The following is a 24,676-nucleotide window of genomic DNA, read 5'->3' on the forward strand; positions in this document are numbered from 1 at the left end:
GAATCCTTGGGATGGGATTGGATCCCTGGGATGGGATGCCTGGGATGGGATGGGATGGGATGGGATGGGATGGGATGGGATGGGATGGGATGGGATGGGATGGGATGGGATGGGATGGGATGGGATGGGATCCCTGGGATCAGATGGGCTGGGATGTGATCCCTGGGATGGGATGGGATGGGATGGGATGGGATGGGATGGGATGCGAATGGGATAGGATGGGATGGGTTGGGATGGAATGGGATGGGATGGGGTGGGATGGGATTGGATGGGATGGGATGCGATCCCTGGGATGGCATGGGATGGGATCCCTGGGATGGGATAGGATCCCTGGGATGGGATGCCTGGGATGGGATGGGATGGCATGGGATCCCTGGGATGAGATGGGCTGGGATGGGATCCCTGGGATGAGATGGGCTGGGATGGGATCCCTGCTATGGGATGGGATGGGACCCCTGCGCTGCCATGGGATGGGATCCCTGGGATGGGATACCTGGGATGGGATCGGATGGGATTGGATGGGATGGGATGGGATCCCTGGGATGGGATGGGATCCCTGGGATGGGATGGGATGGGATCCCTGGAATGGGATTCCTGGGATGGGATATGATCGAATCCCTGGGATGGCATCTGTGAGATGGGATGGGATCTCTGACATGGGATCCCTGGCATGGGATGGGATCCCTGGGATGTTATCCCTGGGATGGGATGGGATCCCTGGGATGGGATGGGATGGGATGGGAAGGGATGGGATGGGAGGGGATGGGATCCCTGGGATTGGATCCCTGGGATGAGATGGAATACCTGGCATGAGATAGCAGGGATGATTGGGATGGGATGGGATGGGATGGGATGGGATGGGATGGGATGGGACTGGATGGGATGGGATGGGATGGGATGGGATGGGATGGGATCCCTGGGATGGTATGGGATCCCTGGGATGGGATCCCTGGGGTGGGATCCATGGGATGGGATGGGTTGGGATGGGTGGGGAACCGTTTGATGGGATCTTATGGGATCCCTGGGATGAGATGGGATGGGATTGGATCCCTGGGATGGGATGAGATGGGATCCTAAGGATGGGATCCCTGGAATGTGATCCCTCGTATGGGATGGGATCCCTGGGATGGGATGGAATCCCTCGGATGTTATCCCTGGGATGCGATGGGATCCCTGGGATGGGATGGGATGGGATGGGATGGGATGGGATGGGATGGGATGGGATGGGATGGGATGGGATGGGATGGGATGGGATGGGAAGGGATGGGATGGGATGGGATGGGATCCCTGGGATGGGATGGGATCCCTGGGACGGCATGGGATGGGATGGGATGGGATGGGATGGGATGGGATGGGATGGGATGGAATGGAATGGGATGGGATGGGGTGGGATGGGATTGGATGGGATGCGATCCCTGGGATGGGATGGGATGGGATCCCTGGGATGGGATGGGATCCATGGGATGGGATGGGTTGGGATGGGATTGGATCCATGGGATGCGATGGGATGGGATGGGATCCCAAGGATGGAAACAGATGAAATGGGATCCCTGGGATGGGATGGAATCCCTGGGATGGGATAGCTGGGATGGGATGGTATCCCTGGAATGGGATGGGATGGGATGGGATGGGATCCCTGGGATGGGAACAGATGAAATGGGATCCCCGGGATGGGATGGAATCCCTGGGATGGGATAGCTGGGATGGGATGGGATCCCTGGGATGGGATGGGATCCCTGGTATGTTTTGGGGTCTCTGGGATGGGATGGGATGGGATGGGATGGGATGGGATGGGATGGGATTGGATGGGATCCCTGGGATGGGATGGGATCCCTGGGATGGGTTGGGATCCCTGGGATGGGATGGGATGGGATGGGATGAGATGGGATAGGATGGGATGGAATGGGATGGGATGGGGTGGGATCGGATTGGATGGGATGGGATGCGATCCCTGGGATGGGATGGGATGGGATCCCTGGGATGGGATGGGATCCATGGGATGGGATGGGTTGGGATGGGATTGGATCCATGGGATGGGATGGGATGGGATGGCATCCCAGGGATGGGAACAGATGAAATGGGATCCCTGGGATGGGATGGAATCCCTGGGATGGGATAGCTGGGATGGGGTGGTATCCCTGGAATGGGATGGGATGGTATGGGATGGGATGGGTTGAGATGGGATGGGATGGGATGGGATGGGGTGGGATGGGATGCGATCCCTGGGATGGGATGGGATGGAATGGGATCCCTGGGATGGGAACAGATGGGATGGGATGGGATGGGAAGGGATGGGATGGGCTGGGAAGGGATGGGATGGGATCCCTGGGATGGGATCCCTGGGATGGGATGGGATGGGATGGGATGGGATGGGAAGGGATGGGATGGGATGGAATGGGATGGGATGGGATGGGATGGGATGGGATGGGATGGGATGGGATGGGATGGGGTGGGATGGGATTGGCTGGGATGGGATTGGATGGGATGGGATGCGATCCCTGGGATGGGATGGGATCCCTGGGATGGGTTGGGATCCATGGGATGGGATGGGTTGGGATGGGATTGGATCCATGGGATGGGATGGGATGGGATGGCATCCCAGGGATGGGAACAGATGAAATGGGATCCCTGGGATGGGATGGAATCCCTGGGATGGGATAGCTGGGATGGGGTGGTATCCCTGGAATGGGATGGGATGGTATGGGATGGGATGGGTTGAGATGGGATGGGATGGGATGGGATGGGGTGGGATGGGATGCGATCCCTGGGATGGGATGGGATGGAATGGGATCCCTGGGATGGGAACAGATGGGATGGGATGGGATGGGAAGGGATGGGATGGGCTGGGAAGGGATGGGATGGGATCCCTGGGATGGGATCCCTGGGATGGGATGGGATGGGATGGGATGGGATGGGAAGGGATGGGATGGGATGGAATGGGATGGGATGGGATGGGATGGGATGGGATGGGATGGGATGGGATGGGATGGGATGGGATTGGCTGGGATGGGATTGGATGGGATGGGATGCGATCCCTGGGATGGGATGGGATCCCTGGGATGGGTTGGGATCCATGGGATGGGATGGGTTGGGATGGGATTGGATCCATGGGATGTGATGGGATGTGATCCGAGGGATGGGAACAGATGAAATGGGATCCCTGGGATGGGATGGAATCCCTGGGATGGGATGGCTGGGATGGGATGGGATCCCTGGGATGGGATGGGATGGGATGGGTTGGAATGGGATGGGATCCCTGGGATGGGATGGAATGGGATCCCTGGGATGGGAACAGATGAAATGGGATCCCTGGGATGAGATGGAATCCCCGGGATGGGATGGGATGGGATGGGATCCCTGGATTGGGATGGGATCCCTGGGATGGGATGGGATCCGTGGGATGGGATGGGATCCGTGGGATGGGATGGGATGGCATGGCATGGGATCCCTGGGATGAGATGGGCTGGGATGGGATGGGATGGGAATGGGATAGGATGGGATGGTTTGGCATGGGATGGGATGGGATCCCTGGGATGGGATGTGATCCCTGGAATGTGATCCGTGGGATGGGATGGGATCCCTGGGATGGGATGGGATCCCTGGGATGGGATCCCTGGGATGGGATCCTTGGGCTTGGATCACTCAGAAGGGATGGGTTCGGATGGGATCCCTGGGATGGGATCCCTTGGATGGTATCGGATCCCTGGGATGGCCTCCCTGGGATGGCATGGGATCCCTGGGATGGGATCCCTGGGATGGGATGGGATTGGATGGGATCCCTGGGATGGGATGGGATCCCTGGGATGGGATGGGATGGGATGGGATGGGTTCCATGGGATGGGATCCCTGGGATGGGATGGGATGGGATGGGATCCCTGGGATGGGATAGGATCGCTGGGATTGGATCACTGGGATGGGATCCCTGGTGTGGGATTCCTAGGATGGGATGGCATGGGATGGGATGGGATGGGATCCCTGGGATGGGATCCCTGGGATGGCATGGGATGGGATCGGATGGGATGGGATGGGATCTATGGGATGGGATGTGTTGGGACGGGATTGGATCCATGGGATGGGATGGGATGGGATGGGATCCCAGGGATGGGAACAGATGAAATGGGATCCCTGGGATGGGATGGGATGGTTTGGAATGGGATGGGATCCCTGGGATGGGATGGGATGGGATCCCTGGGATGGAATGGGATCCCTGGGATGGGTTGGGATCCCTGGGATGGGATGGGATCCCTGGGTTGGGATCCCAGGAATGTGATCCCGCGTATGGGATGGGATCCCTGGGATGGGATCCCTGGGATGGGATGGGATCCCCGGGAAGGGATCCCGGGGATGGGATGGGACCGGATGGGATCCCTGGGATGGCAGGGGATCCCTGGGATGGGATGGGATCCCTGGGACGGCATGGGATGGGATGGGATGGGATGGGATGGGATGGGATGGGATGGGATGGTATACCTGGGATGGGATCCCTGGGATGGGATGGGATGAGATCCCTGGATTGGGATGGGATCCCTGGGATGGGATCCCGGGGATGGGATGGGATGGGATGAGATGGGATGGGATCCATGGGATGGGATGGGATCCCTGGGATTGGATGGGATCCCTGGGATGGGATAGGATCCCTGGGATGGGATGCCTGGGTTGGGTTGGGATGGGTTTGGATGGGTTGGGATCCCTGGGATGGGATGGGATGGGATGGGTTCCATGGGATGGGATCCCTGGGATGGGATGGGATGGGATGGGATGGGATGGGATCCCTGGGATGGGATAGGATCGCTGGGATTGGATCACTGGGATGGGATGGGATCCCTGGTGTGGGATTCCTAGGATGGGATAGCATGCGATGGGATCGGATGGGATGGGATCCCTGGGATGGGATGGGTTCCCTGGGATGGAATGGGATGGGATGGGGTGGGATGGGATTGGATGGGATGGGATGCGATCCCTGGGATGGGATGGGATGGGATGGGATCCCTGGGATGGGATGGGATCCATGGGATGGGATGGGTTGGGATGGGATTGGATCCATGGGATATGATGGGATGGGATCCCAGGGATGGGAACAGATGAAATGGGATCCCTGGGATGGGATGGAATCCCTGGGATGGGATGGCTGGGATGGGGTGGGATCCCTGGGATGGGATGGGATGGGATGGGATGGGATGGGATGGGATGGGATGGGATGGGAAGGGATGGGATGGGCTGGGAAGGGATGGGATGGGATCCCTGGGATGGGATGGGATCCCTGGGACGGCATGGGATGGGATCGGATGGGACGGGATGGAATCGGATGGAATGGAGTGGGATGGGATTGGATGGGATGGAATGGGATGGGATGGGGTGGGATGGGATTGGCTGGGATGGGATGCGATCCCTGGGATGGGATGGGATGGGATGGGATCCCTGGGATGGGAACAGATGGGATGGGATGGGATGGGATGGGAAGGGATGGGATGGGCTGGGAAGGGATGGGATGGGATCCCTGGGATGGGATGGGATCCCTGGGACGGCATGGGATGGGATGGGATGGGATGGGATGGGATGGGATGGGATGGGATGGGATGGGATGGGATGGGATGGGGTGGGATGGGATTGGATCCCTGGGATGGGATGCGATCCCTGGGATGGGATGGGATGGGATGGGATCCCTGGTATGGGAACAGATGAAATGGGATCCCCGGGATTGGATGGAATCCCTGGGATGGGATAACTGGGATGGGATGGGATCCCTGGGATGGGATGGGATCCCTGGGATGGGTTGGGATCCCTGGGATGGGATGGGATGGGATGGGATGGGATGGGATGGGATGGGATAGGATGGGATGGGATGGGATCCCTGGGATGGGATCCCTGGATTGGGATGGGATCCCTGGGATGGGATGGGATCCCTGGGATGGGATCCCTGGGATGGGATGGGATGGGATGGGATCCCTGGGATGGGATGGGATGGGATGGGATGGGATCCCTGGTGTGGGATGGGATGGGATGGGATGGGATGGGATCCCTGGATTGGGTTGGGATCCCTGGGATGGGATGGGATCCGTGGGATGGGATGGGATCCGTGGGATCGGATGGGATGGGTTTGGATGGGATGGGATCCCTGGGATGGGATGGGATGGGATGGGATGGCATGGCATGGCATGGGATCCCTGGGATGAGATGGGCTGGGATGGGATCCCTGGGATGAGATGGGATGCGATGGGATGGGATGGGAATGGGATAGGATGGGATGGGTTGGCATGGGATGGGATGGGATCCCTGGGATGGGATGTGATCCCTGGAATGTGATCCGTGGGATGGGATGGCATCCCTGGGATGGGATGGGATCCCTGGGATGGGATCCCTGGGATGGGATGGGATCCCTGGGATGGGATGGGATGGGATGGGATGGGATGGGATGGGATGGGATGGGATGGGATGGGAAGGGATGGGATGGAATGGGATGGGATGGGATGGGATGGGTTCCATGGGATGGGATCCCTGGGATGGGATGGGATCCCTGGTGTGGGATTCCTAGGATGGGATGGGATGGGATGGGATGGGATGGGATGGGATGGGATGGGATCCCTGGGATGGGATCCCTGGGATGGGATGGGATGGGATCGGATGGGATCGGATGGGATGCGATCCCTGGGATGTGATGGGATGGGATCCTGTGATGGGATGGGATCCATGGGATGGGATGTGTTGGGATGGGATTGGATCCATGGGATGGGATGGGATGGGATGGGATCCCTGGGATGGGATGGGATGGGATCCCTGGGATGGTAACAGAAGAAATGGGATCCCTGGGATGGGATGGAATCCCTGGGATGGGATAGCTGGGATGCGATGGGATCCCTGGGATGGGATGGGATGGGATGGTATACCTGGGATGGGATCCCTGGGATGGGATGGGATGAGATCCCTGGATTGGGATGGGATCCCTGGGATGGGATCCCGGGGATGGGATGGGATGGGATGAGATGGGATGGGATCCATGGGATGGGATGGGATCCCTGGGATTGGATGGGATCCCTGGGATGGGATGGGATCCGTGGGATGGGATGGGATGGGATCCCTGGGATGGGATGGGATCCCTGGGATGGGATGGGATCCCTGGGACGGCATGGGATGGGATGGGATGGGATGGGATGGGATGGGATGGGATGGGATGGGATGGGATGGGGTGGGATGGGATTGGATCCCTGGGATGGGATGCGATCCCTGGGATGGGATGGGATGGGATGGGATGGGATCCCTGGTATGGGAACAGATGAAATGGGATCCCCGGGATTGGATGGAATCCCTGGGATGGGATAACTGGGATGGGATGGGATCCCTGGGATGGGATGGGATCCCTGGGATGGGTTGGGATCCCTGGGATGGGATGGGATGGGATGGGATGGGATGGGATGGGATGGGATGGGATGGGATGGGATGGGATAGGATGGGATGGGATGGGATCCCTGGGATGGGATCCCTGGATTGGGATGGGATCCCTGGGATGGGATGGGATCCCTGGGATGGGATCCCTGGGATGGGATGGGATGGGATGGGATGGGATGGGATCCCTGGGATGGGATGGGATGGGATGGGATGGGATCCCTGGTGTGGGATGGGATGGGATGGGATGGGATGGGATCCCTGGATTGGGTTGGGATCCCTGGGATGGGATGGGATCCGTGGGATGGGATGGGATCCGTGGGATCGGATGGGATGGGTTTGGATGGGATGGGATCCCTGGGATGGGATGGGATGGGATGGGATGGCATGGCATGGCATGGGATCCCTGGGATGAGATGGGCTGGGATGGGATCCCTGGGATGAGATGGGATGCGATGGGATGGGATGGGAATGGGATAGGATGGGATGGGTTGGCATGGGATGGGATGGGATCCCTGGGATGGGATGTGATCCCTGGAATGTGATCCGTGGGATGGGATGGCATCCCTGGGATGGGATGGGATCCCTGGGATGGGATCCCTGGGATGGGATGGGATCCCTGGGATGGGATGGGATGGGATGGGATGGGATGGGATGGGATGGGATGGGATGGGATGGGATGGGATGGGATGGGAAGGGATGGGATGGAATGGGATGGGATGGGATGGGATGGGTTCCATGGGATGGGATCCCTGGGATGGGATGGGATCCCTGGTGTGGGATTCCTAGGATGGGATGGGATGGGATGGGATGGGATGGGATGGGATGGGATCCCTGGGATGGGATCCCTGGGATGGGATGGGATGGGATCGGATGGGATCGGATGGGATGCGATCCCTGGGATGTGATGGGATGGGATCCTGTGATGGGATGGGATCCATGGGATGGGATGTGTTGGGATGGGATTGGATCCATGGGATGGGATGGGATGGGATGGGATCCCTGGGATGGGATGGGATGGGATCCCTGGGATGGTAACAGAAGAAATGGGATCCCTGGGATGGGATGGAATCCCTGGGATGGGATAGCTGGGATGCGATGGGATCCCTGGGATGGGATGGGATGGGATGGTATACCTGGGATGGGATCCCTGGGATGGGATGGGATGAGATCCCTGGATTGGGATGGGATCCCTGGGATGGGATCCCGGGGATGGGATGGGATGGGATGAGATGGGATGGGATCCATGGGATGGGATGGGATCCCTGGGATTGGATGGGATCCCTGGGATGGGATGGGATCCGTGGGATGGGATGGGATGGGATCCCTGGGATGGGATGGGATCCCTGGGATGGGATCCTTGGGATTGGATCACTCAGAAGGGATGGGATCGGATGGGATCGCTGGGATTGGATCACTGGGATGGTATCGGATCCCTGGGACGGCCTCCCAGGGATGGGATGGGATCCCTGGGATGGGATCCCTGGGATGGGATGTGATCCCTGGGATGGGATAGGTTGGAATGGGATGGGATGTCTGGGATGAGATGGGATCCCTGGGATGGTATCCCTAGGATGGGATGGGATCCCTGGGATGGGATGGGATGGGATGGGAAGGGATGGGATGGGAAGGGATGGGATGGGATGGGTTCCATGGGATGGGATCCCTGTGATGGGATGGGATCCCTGGGATGGCATGGGATGGGATCGGATGGGATGGGATGGGATGCGATGCCTGGGATGGGATGGGATGTGATCCCTGGGATGGGATGGGATCCATGGGATGGGATGGGTTGGGATGGGATGGGATCCATGGGATGGGATGGGATGGGATGGGATGGGATGGGATCGCAGGGATGGGAACAGATGAAATGGGATCCCTGGGATGGGATGGAATCCCTGGGATGCGATGCCTGGGATGGGATGGGATGGTTTTGGATGGGATGGGATCCCTGGGATGTGATGGGATGGGATGGGATGGCATGGCATGGGATTCCTGGGATGAGATGGGCTGGGATGGGATCCCTGGGATGGGATGGGATGGGATGGGATGGGAATGGGATAGGATGGGTTGGGTTGGCATGGGATGGGATGGGATCCCTGGGATGGGATGGGATCTCTGGTATGGGTTGGGATCCCTGGGATTGGATCCCTGGGATGGGATGGGATCCCTGGGATGGGATGGGATCCCTGGCAAGGGAAGGGATGGGATTCCTGGGTTGGGAATGGATAGGTTCCCTTGGATGGGACGGGATGGCATGGGATCCCTGGGATGGCATGGGATGGGATCGGATGGGATGGGATGGGATCCCTGGGATGGGATCGGATGGGATGGGATGGGATGGGATGGGATCCCTGGGATGGGTTGGGATCCATGGGATGGGATGGGTTGGGATGGGATTGGATCCATGGGATGGGATGGGATGGGATCCCAGGGATGGGAACAGCTGAAATGGGATCCCTGGGATGGGATGGGATCCCTGGGATGGGATGGGATGGGTTGGAATGGGATGGGATCCCTGGGACGGGATGGGATGGGATCCCTGGGATGGGAACAGATGAAATGGGATCCATGGGATGGGATGGAATCCCTGGGATGGGATATCTGGAATGGGTTGGGATCCCTGGGATGGGGTGGAATCCCTGGGATGGGATCCCTGGGAAGGGATGGGCTCCCTGGGAAGGGATCCCGGGGATCGGATGGGATGGGATGGGATGGGATGGGATGGGTTCCCTGGGATGGGATGGGATCCCTGGGTTGGGATCCCAGTAATGTGATCCCTCGTATGGGATGGGATCCCTGGGATGGGATGGAATCCCTGGGATGGGATCCCTGGGATGGGATGGGATCCCTGGGATGACAGGGGATCCATGGGATGGGAGCAGATCCCTGGGATGGGATGGGATGGGATGGGATGGGATGCGATGGGATGGGATATGATGGGATAGGATAGGATGGGATGGGACGGCATTTGATAGGATGGGATGGGATGGGATGGGATCCCTGGGATGGTGATGGGATCCCTGGGATGGGATGGGATGGGATCCCTGGATTGGGATGGGATCCCTGGCATGGGATCCCGGGGATGGGATGGGATGGAATCCCTGGAATGGGATGGGATCCCTGGAAAGGGAAGAGATGGGATTCCTGGGTTGGGAATGGATTGGATCCCTTGGATGGGACGGGGTGGGATAGGATACCTGGGATGGGAACAGATGGGATAGGATCCCTGGGATGGCATGGAATCCCTGGGATGGGATAGCTGGGATGGGATTGGATCCCTGGGATGGGATGGGATCCCTGGGATGGTATGAGATCCCTGGGATGGGATGCCTGGGATGGGATGGGATGGGATGGGATGGGATGGGATGGGATGGGATGGGTTTGGATGGGATGGGATCCCTGGGATGGGATGGGATGGGATGGGTTGGGATGGCATGGCATGGGATCCCTGGGATGAGATGGGATCCCTGGGATGGGATCTCTGGCATGGGTTGGGATCCCTGGGATTGGATCCCTGGGATGGGATGGTATCCCTGGAATGGGATGGGATCCCTGGCAAGGGAAGGGATGGGATTCCGGGGTTGGGAATGGATGGGTTCCCTTGGATGGGACGGGATGAGATAGGATACTTGGGATGGGAACAGATGGGATGGGATCCTTGGGATGGGATGGAATCCCTGGGATGGGATAGCTGGAATGGGATTGGATCCCTGGGATGGGATGGGATCCCTGGAATGGGATGAGATCCCTGGGATGGGATCCCTGGGATGGGATAGGATCCCTCGGATGGAATGCCTGGGATGGGATGGGTTTTGATGGGATGGGATCCCTGGGATGGGATGGGATGGGCTGGAATGGGATCCCTGGGATGGGATGGGATGGGATGGGATGGAATAAGATGGAATGGGATGGGTTCCATGGGATGGGATCCCTGGGATGGGATGGGATGGGATGGAATCCCTGGGATGGGATAGGATCGCTGGGATTGGATCACTGGGATGGGATGAGATCCCTCGTGTGGGATTCCTAGGATGGGAAGGGATGGGATGGGATGGGATGGGATGGGATGGGATGGGATGGGATCCCTGGAATGGGATTCCTGGGATGGGATATGATCGAATCCCTGGGATGGCATCTGTGAGATGGGATGGGATCTCTGACATGGGATCCCTGGCATGGGATGGGATCCCTGGGATGTTATCCCTGGGATGGGATGGGATCCCTGGGATGGGATGGGATGGGATGGGAAGGGATGGGATGGGATGGGAGGGGATGGGATCCCTGGGACTGGATCCCTGGGATGAGATGGAATACCTGGCATGAGATAGCAGGGATGATTGGGATGGGATGGGATGGGATGGGATGCGATGGGATGGGATGGGATGGGATGGGATGGGATGGGATGGGACTGGATGGGATGGGATGGGATGGGATGGGATGGGATGGGATCCCTGGGATGGTATGGGATCCCTGGGATGGGATCCCTGGGGTGGGATCCATGGGATGGGATGGGTTGGGATGGGTGGGGAACCGTTTGATGGGATCTTATGGGATCCCTGGGATGAGATGGGATGGGATTGGATCCCTGGGATGGGATGAGATGGGATCCTAAGGATGGGATCCCTGGAATGTGATCCCTCGTATGGGATGGGATCCCTGGGATGGGATGGAATCCCTGGGATGGGATGGGATGGGATGGGATGGGATGGGATGGGATGGGATGGGATGGGATGGGAAGGGATGGGATGGGATGGGATGGGATCCCTGGGATGGGATGGGATCCCTGGGACGGCATGGGATGGGATCGGATGGGATGGGATGGGATGGGATGGGATGGGATGGGATGGAATGGAATGGGATGGGATGGGGTGGGATGGGATTGGATGGGATGCGATCCCTGGGATGGGATGGGATGGGATCCCTGGGATGGGAAGGGATCCATGGGATGGGATGGGTTGGGATGGGATTGGATCCATGGGATGCGATGGGATGGGATGGGATCCCAAGGATGGAAACAGATGAAATGGGATCCCTGGGATGGGATGGAATCCCTGGGATGGGATAGCTGGGATGGGATGGTATCCCTGGAATGGGATGGGATGGGATGGGATGGGATGGGATCCCTGGGATGGGAACAGATGAAATGGGATCCCCGGGATGGGATGGAATCCCTGGGATGGGATAGCTGGGATGGGATGGGATCCCTGGGATGGGATGGGATCCCTGGTATGTTTTGGGGTCTCTGGGATGGGATGGGATGGGATGGGATGGGATGGGATGGGATTGGATGGGATCCCTGGGATGGGATGGGATCCCTGGGATGGGTTGGGATCCCTGGGATGGGATGGGATGGGATGGGATGAGATGGGATAGGATGGGATGGAATGGGATGGGATGGGGTGGGATCGGATTGGATGGGATGGGATGCGATCCCTGGGATGGGATGGGATGGGATCCCTGGGATGGGATGGGATCCATGGGATGGGATGGGTTGGGATGGGATTGGATCCATGGGATGGGATGGGATGGGATGGCATCCCAGGGATGGGAACAGATGAAATGGGATCCCTGGGATGGGATGGAATCCCTGGGATGGGATAGCTGGGATGGGGTGGTATCCCTGGAATGGGATGGGATGGTATGGGATGGGATGGGTTGAGATGGGATGGGATGGGATGGGATGGGGTGGGATGGGATGCGATCCCTGGGATGGGATGGGATGGAATGGGATCCCTGGGATGGGAACAGATGGGATGGGATGGGATGGGAAGGGATGGGATGGGCTGGGAAGGGATGGGATGGGATCCCTGGGATGGGATCCCTGGGATGGGATGGGATGGGATGGGATCCATGGGATGGGATGGGATGGGATGGGATGGGATGGGATGGGATGGGATGGGATCGCAGGGATGGGAACAGATGAAATGGGATCCCTGGGATGGGATGGAATCCCTGGGATGGGATGCCTGGGATGGGATGGGATGGGTTTGGATGGGATGGGATCCCTGGGATGTGATGGGATGGGATGGGATGGCATGGCATGGGATTCCTGGGATGAGATGGGCTGGGATGGGATCCCTGGGATGGGATGGGATGGGATGGGATGGGAATGGGATAGGATGGGGTGGGTTGGCATGGGATGGGATGGGATCCCTGGGATGGGATGGGATCCCTGGGATGGGATGGGATCTCTGGTATGGGTTGGGATCCCTGGGATTGGATTCCTGGGATGGGATGGGATCCCTGGGATGGGATGGGATCCCTGGAAAGGGAAGGGATGGGATTCCTGGGTTGGGAATGGATAGGTTCCCTTGGATGGGACGGGATGGCATGGGATCCCTGGGATGGCATGGGATGGGATCGGATGGGATGGGATGGGATCCCTGGGATGGGATGGGATGGGATGGGATGGGATGGGATGGGATGGGATGGGATGGGATGGGATCCCTGGGATGGGTTGGGATCCATGGGATGGGATGGGTTGGGATGGGATTGGATCCATGGGATGGGATGGGATGGGATCCCAGGGATGGGAACAGCTGAAATGGGATCCCTGGGATGGGATGGGATCCCTGGGATGGGATGGGATGTGTTGGAATGGGATGGGATCCCTGGGACGGGATGGGATGGGATCCCTGGGATGGAAACAGATGAAATGGGATCCATGGGATGGGATGGAATCCCTGGGATGGGATATCTGGGATGGGATGGGATCCCTGGGATGGAATGGGATCCCTGGAATGGGTTGGGATCCCTGGGATGGGGTGGAATCCCTGGGATGGGATCCCTGGGAAGGGATCCCGGGGATCGGATGGGATGGGATGGGATGGGATGGGATGGGATGGGTTCCCTGGGATGGGATGGGATCCCTGGGTTGGGATCCCAGTAATGTGATCCCTCGTATGGGATGGGATCCCTGGGATGGGATGGAATCCCTGGGATGGGATCCCTGGGATGGGATGGGATCCCTGGGATGACAGGGGATCCATGGGATGGGAGCAGATGCCTGGGATGGGATGGGATGGGATGGGATGGGATGGGATATGATGGGATAGGATAGGATGGGATGGGACGGCATTTGATAGGATGGGATGGGATGGGATGGGATGGGATCCCTGGGATGGTGATGGGATCCCTGGGATGGGATGGGATGGGATCCCTGGATTGGGATGGGATCCCTGGCATGGGATCCCGGGGATGGGATGGGATGGAATCCCTGGAATGGGATGGGATCCCTGGAAAGGGAAGAGATGGGATTCCTGGGTTGGGAATGGATTGGATCCCTTGGATGGGATGGGGTGGGATAGGATACCTGGGATGGGAACAGATGGGATAGGATCCCTGGGATGGGATGGAATCCCTGGGATGGGATAGCTGGGATGGGATTGGATCCCTGGGATGGGATGGGATCCCTGGGATGGTATGAGATCCCTGGGATGGGATGGGATGGGATGGGATGGGATGGGATGGGATGGGATGGGATGGGATGGGATGGGTTTGGATGGGATGGGATCCCTGGGATGGGATGGGATGGGATGGGTTGGGATGGCATGGCATGGGATCCCTGGGATGAGATGGGATCCCTGGGATGGGATGGGATCTCTGGCATGGGTTGGGATCCCTGGGATTGGATCCCTGGGATGGGATGGTATCCCTGGAATGGGATGGGATCCCTGGCAAGGGAAGTGATGGGATTCCGGGGTTGGGAATGGATGGGTTCCCTTGGATGGGACGGGATGAGATAGGATACTTGGGATGGGAACAGATGGGATGGGATCCTTGGGATGGGATGGAATCCCTGGGATGGGATAGCTGGAATGGGATTGGATCCCTGGGATGGGATGGGATCCCTGGAATGGGATGAGATCCCTGGGATGGGATCCCTGGGATGGGATAGGATCCCTCGGATGGAATGCCTGGGATGGGATGGGTTTTGATGGGATGGGATCCCTGGGATGGGATGGGATGGGCTGGAATGGGATCCCTGGGATGGGATGGGATGGGATGGGATGGAATAAGATGGAATGGGATGGGTTCCATGGGATGGGATCCCTGGGATGGGATGGGATGGGATGGAATCCCTGGGATGGGATAGGATCGCTGGGATTGGATCACTGGGATGGGATGAGATCCCTCGTGTGGGATTCCTAGGATGGGATGGGATGGGATGGGATGGGATGGGATGGGATGGGATCCCTGGAATGGGATTCCTGGGATGGGATATGATCGAATCCCTGGGATGGCATCTGTGAGATGGGATGGGATCTCTGACATGGGATCCCTGGCATGGGATGGGATCCCTGGGATGTTATCCCTGGGATGGGATGGGATCCCTGAGATGGGATGGGATGGGATGGGAAGGGATGGGATGGGAGGGGATGGGATCCCTGGGATTGGATCCCTGGGATGAGATGGAATACCTGGCATGAGATAGCAGGGATGATTGGGATGGGATGGGATGGGATGGGATGGGATGGGATGGGATGGGATGGGATGGGACTGGATGGGATGGGATGGGATGGGATGGGATGGGATGGGATGGGATGGGATCCCTGGGATGGTATGGGATCCCTGGGATGGGATCCCTGGGGTGGGATCCATGGGATGGGATGGGTTGGGATGGGTGGGGAACCGTTTGATGGGATCTTATGGGATCCCTGGGATGAGATGGGATGGGATTGGATCCCTGGGATGGGATGAGATGGGATCCTAAGGATGGGATCCCTGGAATGTGATCCCTCGTATGGGATGGGATCCCTGGTATGGGATGGAATCCCTGGGATGTTATCCCTGGGATGCGATGGGATCCCTGGGATGGGATGGGATGGGATGGGATGGGATGGGATGGGATGGGATGGGATGGGATGGGATGGGATGGGATGGGATGGGATGGGATTGGCTGGGATGGGATGGGATGGGAAGGGATGGGATGGGATGGGATGGGATGGGATCCCTGGGATGGGATGGGATCCCTGGGACGGCATGGGATGGGATCGGATGGGATGGGATGGGATGGAATGGAATGGGATGGGATGGGGTGGGATGGGATTGGATGGGATGCGATCCCTGGGATGGGATGGGATGGGATCCCTGGGATGGGATGGGATCCATGGGATGGGATGGGTTGGGATGGGATTGGATCCATGGGATGCGATGGGATGGGATGGGATCCCAAGGATGGAAACAGATGAAATGGGATCCCTGGGATGGGATGGAATCCCTGGTATGTTTTGGGGTCTCTGGGATGGGATGGGATGGGATGGGATGGGATGGGATGGGATTGGATGGGATCCCTGGGATGGGATGGGATCCCTGGGATGGGTTGGGATCCCTGGGATGGGATGGGATGGGATGGGATGAGATGGGATAGGATGGGATGGAATGGGATGGGATGGGATGGGATCGGATTGGATGGGATGGGATGCGATCCCTGGGATGGGATGGGATGGGATCCCTGGGATGGGATGGGATCCATGGGATGGGATGGGTTGGGATGGGATTGGATCCATGGGATGGGATGGGATGGGATGGCATCCCAGGGATGGGAACAGATGAAATGGGATCCCTGGGATGGGATGGAATCCCTGGGATGGGATAGCTGGGATGGGGTGGTATCCCTGGAATGGGATGGGATGGTATGGGATGGGATGGGTTGAGATGGGATGGGATGGGATGGGATGGGGTGGGATGGGATGCGATCCCTGGGATGGGATGGGATGGAATGGGATCCCTGGGATGGGAACAGATGGGATGGGATGGGATGGGAAGGGATGGGATGGGCTGGGAAGGGATGGGATGGGATCCCTGGGATGGGATCCCTGGGATGGGATGGGATGGGATGGGATGGGATGGGATGGGATGGGATGGGATGGGATGGGATGGGATGGGATGGGATGGGAAGGGATGGGATGGGATGGAATGGGATGGGATGGGATGGGATGGGATGGGATGGGCTGGGAAGGGATGGGTTGGGATCCCTGGGATGGGATGGGATCCCTGGGACGGCATGGGATGGGATGGGATGGGATGGGATGGGATGGGATGGGATGGGATGGGATGGGATGGGATGGGATGGGATGGAATGGGATGGGATGGGGTGGGATGGGATTGGCTGGGATGGGATGCGATCCCTGGGATGGGATGGGATGGGATGGGATCCCTGGTATGGGAACAGATGAAATGGGATCCCCGGGATTGGATGGAATCCCTGGGATGGGATAACTGGGATGGGATGGGATCCCTGGGATGGGATGGGATCCCTGGGATGGGTTGGGATCCCTGGGATGGGATGGGATGGGATGGGATGGGATGGGATGGGATGGGATGGGATGGGATGGGATAGGATGGGATGGGGTGGGATCCCTGGGATGGGATCCCTGGATTGGGATGGGATCCCTGGGATGGGATGGGATCCCTGGGATGGGATCCCTGGGATGGGATGGGATGGGATGGGATCCCTGGGATGGGATGGGATGGGATCCCTGGTGTGGGATGGGATGGGATGGGATGGGATGGGATCCCTGGATTGGGTTGGGATCCCTGGGATGGGATGGGATCCGTGGGATGGGATGGGATCCGTGGGATCGGATGGGATGGGTTTGGATGGGATGGGATCCCTGGGATGGGATGGGATGGGATGGGATGGCATGGCATGGCATGGGATCCCTGGGATTAGATGGGCTGGGATGGGATCCCTGGGATGAGATGGGATGCGATGGGATGGGATGGGAATGGGATAGGATGGGATGGGTTGGCATGGGATAGGATGGGATCCCTGGGATGGGATGTGATCCCTGGAATGTGATCCGTGGGATGGGATGGCATCCCTGGGATGGGATCCCTGGGATGGGATGGGATCCCTGGGATGGGATGGGATGGGATGGGATGGGATGGGATGGGATGGGATGGGATGGGATGGGAAGGGATGGGATGGAATGGGATGGGATGGGATGGGATGGGTTCCATGGGATGGGATCCCTGGGATGGGATGGGATCCCTGGGATGGGATGGGATGGGATGGGATGGGATGGGATGGGATGGGATGGGATGGGATGGGATGGGATGGGATGGGATGGGAAGGGATGGGATGGAATGGGATGGGATGGGATGGGATGGGATCCCTGGGATGGGATCCCTGGGATGGGATGGGATGGGATCGGATGGGATCGGATGGGATGCGATCCCTGGGATGGGATGGGATGGGATCCTGTGATGGGATGGGATCCATGGGATGGGATGTGTTGGGATGGGATTGGATCCATGGGATGGGATGGGATGGGATGGGATGGGATCCCAGGGATGGGAACAGATGAAATGGGATCCCTGGGATGGGATGGGTTGGAATGGGATGGGATCCCTGGGATGGTAACAGAAGGAATGGGATCCCTGGGATGGGATGGAATCCCTGGGATGGGATAGCTGGGATGGGATGGGATCCCTGGGATGGGATGGGATGGGATGGTATACCTGGGATGGGATCCCTGGGATGGGATGGGATGAGATCCCTGGATTGGGATGGGATCCCTGGGATGGGATCCCGGGGATGGGATGGGATGGGATGAGATGGGATGGGATCCATGGGATGGGATGGGATCCCTGGGATTGGATGGGATCCCTGGGATGGGATGGGATCCGTGGGATGGGATGGGATGGGATCCCTGGGATGGGATGGGATCCCTGGGATGGGATCCTTGGGATTGGATCACTCAGAAGGGATGGGATCGGATGGGATCGCTGGGATTGGATCACTGGGATGGTATCGGATCCCTGGGACGGCCTCCCAGGGATGGGATGGGATCCCTGGGATGGGATCCCTGGGATGGGATGTGATCCCTGGGATGGGATAGGTTGGAATGGGATGGGATGTCTGGGATGAGATGGGATCCCTGGGATGGTATCCCTAGGATGGGATGGGATCCCTGGGATGGGATGGGATGGGATGGGATGGGAAGGGATGGGATGGGAAGGGATGGGATGGGATGGGTTCCATGGGATGGGATCCCTGTGATGGGATGGGATCCCTGGGATGGCATGGGATGGGATCGGATGGGATGGGATGGGATGCGATGCCTGGGATGGGATGGGATGTGATCCCTGGGATGGGATGGGATCCATGGGATGGGATGGGTTGGGATGGGATGGGATCCATGGGATGGGATGGGATGGGATGGGATGGGATGGGATCGCAGGGATGGGAACAGATGAAATGGGATCCCTGGGATGGGATGGAATCCCTGGGATGGGATGCCTGGGATGGGATGGGATGGGTTTGGATGGGATGGGATCCCTGGGATGTGATGGGATGGGATGGGATGGCATGGCATGGGATTCCTGGGATGAGATGGGCTGGGATGGGATCCCTGGGATGGGATGGGATGGGATGGGATGGGATGGGAATGGGATAGGATGGGTTGGGTTGGCATGGGATGGGATGGGATCCCTGGGATGGGATGGGATCCCTGGGATGGGATGGGATCTCTGGTATGGGTTGGGATCCCTGGGATTGGATCCCTGGGATGGGATGGGATCCCTGGGATGGGATGGGATCCCTGGCAAGGGAAGGGATGGGATTCCTGGGTTGGGAATGGATAGGTTCCCTTGGATGGGATGGGATGGCATGGGATCCCTGGGATGGCATGGGATGGGATCGGATGGGATGGGATGGGATCCCTGGGATGGGATCGGATGGGATGGGATGGGATGGGATGGGATCCCTGGGATGGGTTGGGATCCATGGGATGGGATGGGATGGGATCCCAGGGATGGGAACAGCTGAAATGGGATCCCTGGGATGGGATGGGATCCCTGGGATGGGATGGGATGGGTTGGAATGGGATGGGATCCCTGGGACGGGATGGGATGGGATCCCTGGGATGGGAACAGATGAAATGGGATCCATGGGATGGGATGGAATCCCTGGGATGGGATATCTGGGATGGGATGGGATCCCTGGGATGGAATGGGAACCCTGGAATGGGTTGGGATCCCTGGGATGGGGTGGAATCCCTGGGATGGGATCCCTGGGAAGGGATGGGATCCCTGGGAAGGGATCCCGGGGATCGGATGGGATGGGATGGGATGGGATGGGATGGGTTCCCTGGGATGGGATGGGATCCCTGGGTTGGGATCCCAGTAATGTGATCCCTCGTATGGGATGGGATCCCTGGGATGGGATGGAATCCCTGGGATGGGATCCCTGGGATGGGATGGGATCCCTGGGATGGCAGGGGATCCATGGGATGGGAGCAGATCCCTGGGATGGGATAGCTGGGATGGGATTGGATCCCTGGGATGGGATGGGATCCCTGGGATGGTATGAGATCCCTGGGATGGGATGCCTGGGATGGGATGGGATGGGATGGGATGGGATGGGATGGGATGGGATGGGATGGGATGGGATGGGATGGGTTTGGATGGGATGGGATCCCTGGGATGGGATGGGATGGGATGGGTTGGGATGGCATGGCATGGGATCCCTGGGATGAGATGGGATCCCTGGGATGGGATGGGATCTCTGGCATGGGTTGGGATCCCTGGGATTGGATCCCTGGGATGGGATGGGATCCCTGGAATGGGATGGGATCCCTGGCAAGGGAAGGGATGGGATTCCGGGGTTGGGAATGGATGGGTTCCCTTGGATGGGACGGGATGAGATAGGATACTTGGGATGGGAACAGATGGGATGGGATCCTTGGGATGGGATGGAATCCCTGGGATGGGATAGCTGGAATGGGATTGGATCCCTGGGATGGGATGGGATCCCTGGGATGGGATGAGATCCCTGGGATGGGATCCCTGGGATGGGATAGGATCCCTCGGATGGAATGCCTGGGATGGGATGGGTTTTGATGGGATGGGATCCCTGGGATGGGATGGGATGGGCTGGAATGGGATCCCTGGGATGGGATGGGATGGGATGGGATGGAATAAGATGGAATGGGATGGGTTCCATGGGATGGGATCCCTGGGATGGGATGGGATGGGATGGAATCCCTGGGATGGGATAGGATCGCTGGGATTGGATCACTGGGATGGGATGAGATCCCTCGTGTGGGATTCCTAGGATGGGATGGGATGGGATGGGATGGGATGGGATGGGATGGGATAGGATGGGATGGGTTGGGATGGGATGGGATGGGATGGGATGCGATGGGATGGGATCCCTGGGATGGGATGGGATGGGATTGGATCCATGGGATGGGATGGGATGGGATGGGATGGGATGGGATCGATGGGATGGGATGGGATGGGATGAAATGGGATCCCTGGGATGGTACGGAATGGGATCCCTGGGATGGGATGGGATACCTGGTATGGGATCCCTAGGATGGGATGGGAGGGGAGGGGATGGGATGGGATAGGATGGGATGGGATGGGGTAGGATGGGATGGGATGGGTTGGGATGGGATGGGATCCCTGGGATGGGATGGGATCCCTGGGATGGGATCTCTGGGATGGGATGGTATCCATGGGATGGGATGGGTTGGGATGGGATGGAATCCCTGGGATGGGGACCCGGGGATGGGATGGGATCTCTGGTATGGGATCCCTGGGATGGGATGGCATGGGATGGGATGGGATTGGATGGGATGGGATGGGATCGGATGGGATCCCTGGGATGGGATGGGATGGGATCCTTGGGATGGGATGGGATCCCTGGGACGGGATAGCTGGGATGGGATGTGATGGGACGGGATGGGATGGGATGGGGTGGGAAGGGATGGGATGGGATGGAATGGGATGGGATGGGATGGGATGGGATGGGATGGGATGGGATGGGAAGGGTTTGGATGGGACGGGATCCCTGGGATGAGATGGGATGGGATGGGATACGTGGGATGGGATGGGATCCCTGGGATGGGATGGGATGAGATGGGATGGGATGGGATGGGATCCCTGGGTTGCGATTGGTTAGGATGGGATACCTGGGATGGGCTGGAATCCCTGGGATGAGATCCCTGGGATGGGATGGGATGGGATGGGATGGGATGGGATGGGATGGGATGGGGTGGGATGGGATGGGACGGGATGGGATGGGATGGGATGGGATCCCTGCGATGGGATGGGATGGTATGGTATAGCTGGGATGGTGTCCCTGGGATGGGATGGGATGGGATGGGATGGGGTGGGATGGGATGGGGTGGGATGGGATGGGATGGGATTGGCTACAATGGGTTGGGATGGGATGGGATCGATGGGATGGGATGGGATGGGATGGAATGGGATCCCTGGGATGGTACGGAATGGGATCCCTGGGATGGGATGGGATACCTGGTATGGGATCCCTGGGATGGGATGGCATGGGATGGGATGGGATGCGATGGGATGGCATGGGATGGGATGGGATGCGATGGGATGGGGTAGGATGGGATGGGATCCCTGCGATGGGATGGGATCCCTGGGATGAGATGGGATGGGATTGGATCCCTGGGATGGGATGAGATGGTATCCCAGGGATGGGATCCCTGGATTGTGATCCCTCGTATGGGTTGGGATCCCTGGGATGGGATGGAACCTCTGGAATGGGATCCCTGGGATGGGATGGGATCCCTGGGATGGGATCCGTGTGATGGGATCCCTGGGATGGGATGGGATGCGATGGGGTAGGATGGGATGGGGTAGGATGTGATGGGATGGGTTGGGATGGGATGGGATCCCTGGGATGGGATGGGATCCCTGGGATGGGATCTCTGGGATGGGATGGGATGGGATGGGATGGGATGGGATGGGATCCCTGGGATGGGATCCCTGGAATGTGATCCCTGGAATGGAATGGGATCCCTGGGATGGGATGGAATCCCTGGGATGGGATCCCTGGGATGGATGGGATGGGTTGGAATGGGATGGGATCCCTGGGTTGGGATGGCTTCCATGGGATGGGATCCCTGGGATGGGATGGGATGGGATGGGATGGGATGGGATGGGATGGGATCCCTGGGATGGGATGGGATGGGATGGGATGGGATGGGATGGGATGGGATGGGATGGGATCCCTTGGATGGGATGGGATGGGATCCGTGGGATGGGATGTGATCCCTGGGATGGGATGGGGTGAGATGGGATGGGATGGGATGGGATGGGATCCCTGGGATTGGATGGGATGGGATCCCTGGGTTAGGATTGGTTGGGATGGGATACCTGGGATGGGATGGGATACCTGGCATGGGATGGAATCCCTGGGATGAGATCGCTGGGATGGGATGTGATGGGATGGGATGCGATGGGATGGGATGGGATCCCTGCGATGGGATGGGATGGTATGGTATCCCTGGGATGGTGTCCCTGGGATGGGATGGGATGGGATGGGATGGGATGGGATGGGATGGGATGGGATGGGATTGGATGGGATGGAGTGGGATGGGATGGGATTGGCTAAAATGGGTTGGGATGGGATGGGATCGATGGGATGGGATGGGATGGGATGAAATAGGATCCCTGGGATGGTACGGAATGGGATCCCTGGGATGGGATGGGATACCTTGTATGGGATCCCTAGGATGGCATGGGATGGGATGGGATGGGATGGGATGGGATGGGATGGGATGGGATGGGATGGGATGGGATGGGATGGGATAGGATAGGATGGGATGGGATGAGGTAGGATGGGATGGGTTGGGTTGGGATGGGATCCCTGGGATGGGATGGGATCCCTGGGATGGGATCTCTGGGATGGGATGGTATCCATGGGATGGGATGGGTTGGGATGGGATGGAATCCCTGGGATGGGGACCCGGGGATGGGATGGGATCTCTGGTATGGGATCCCTGGGATGGGATGGGATGGGATTGGATGGGATGGGATGGGATCGGATGGGATCCCTGGGATGGGATGGGATCCCTGGGATGGGATGGGATCCCTGGGATGGGATCTCTGGGATGGGATGGGATCCCTGGGATGGGATCTCTGGGATGGGATGGTATCCATGGGATGGGATGGGTTGGGATGGGATGGAATCCCTGGGATGGGGACCCGGGGATGGGATGGGATCTCTGGTATGGGATCCCTGGGATGGGATGGCATGGGATGGGATGGGATTGGATGGGATGGGATGGGATCGGATGGGATCCCTGGGATGGGATGGGATGGGATGGGATCCTTGGGATGGGATGGGATCCCTGGGACGGGATATCTGGGATGGGATGTGATGGGACGGGATGGGATGGGATGGGGTGGGAAGGGATGGGATGGGATGGAATGGGATGGGATGGGATGGGATGGGATGGGATGGGAAGGGTTTGGATGGGACGGGATCCCTAGGATGGGATGGGATGGGATGGGATTGGATGGGATGCCA

This window comes from Sturnus vulgaris, chromosome W (genome assembly GCF_052056855.1).
Source record: "Sturnus vulgaris isolate bStuVul1 chromosome W, bStuVul1.hap1, whole genome shotgun sequence".
Taxonomy (NCBI): domain Eukaryota; kingdom Metazoa; phylum Chordata; class Aves; order Passeriformes; family Sturnidae; genus Sturnus; species Sturnus vulgaris.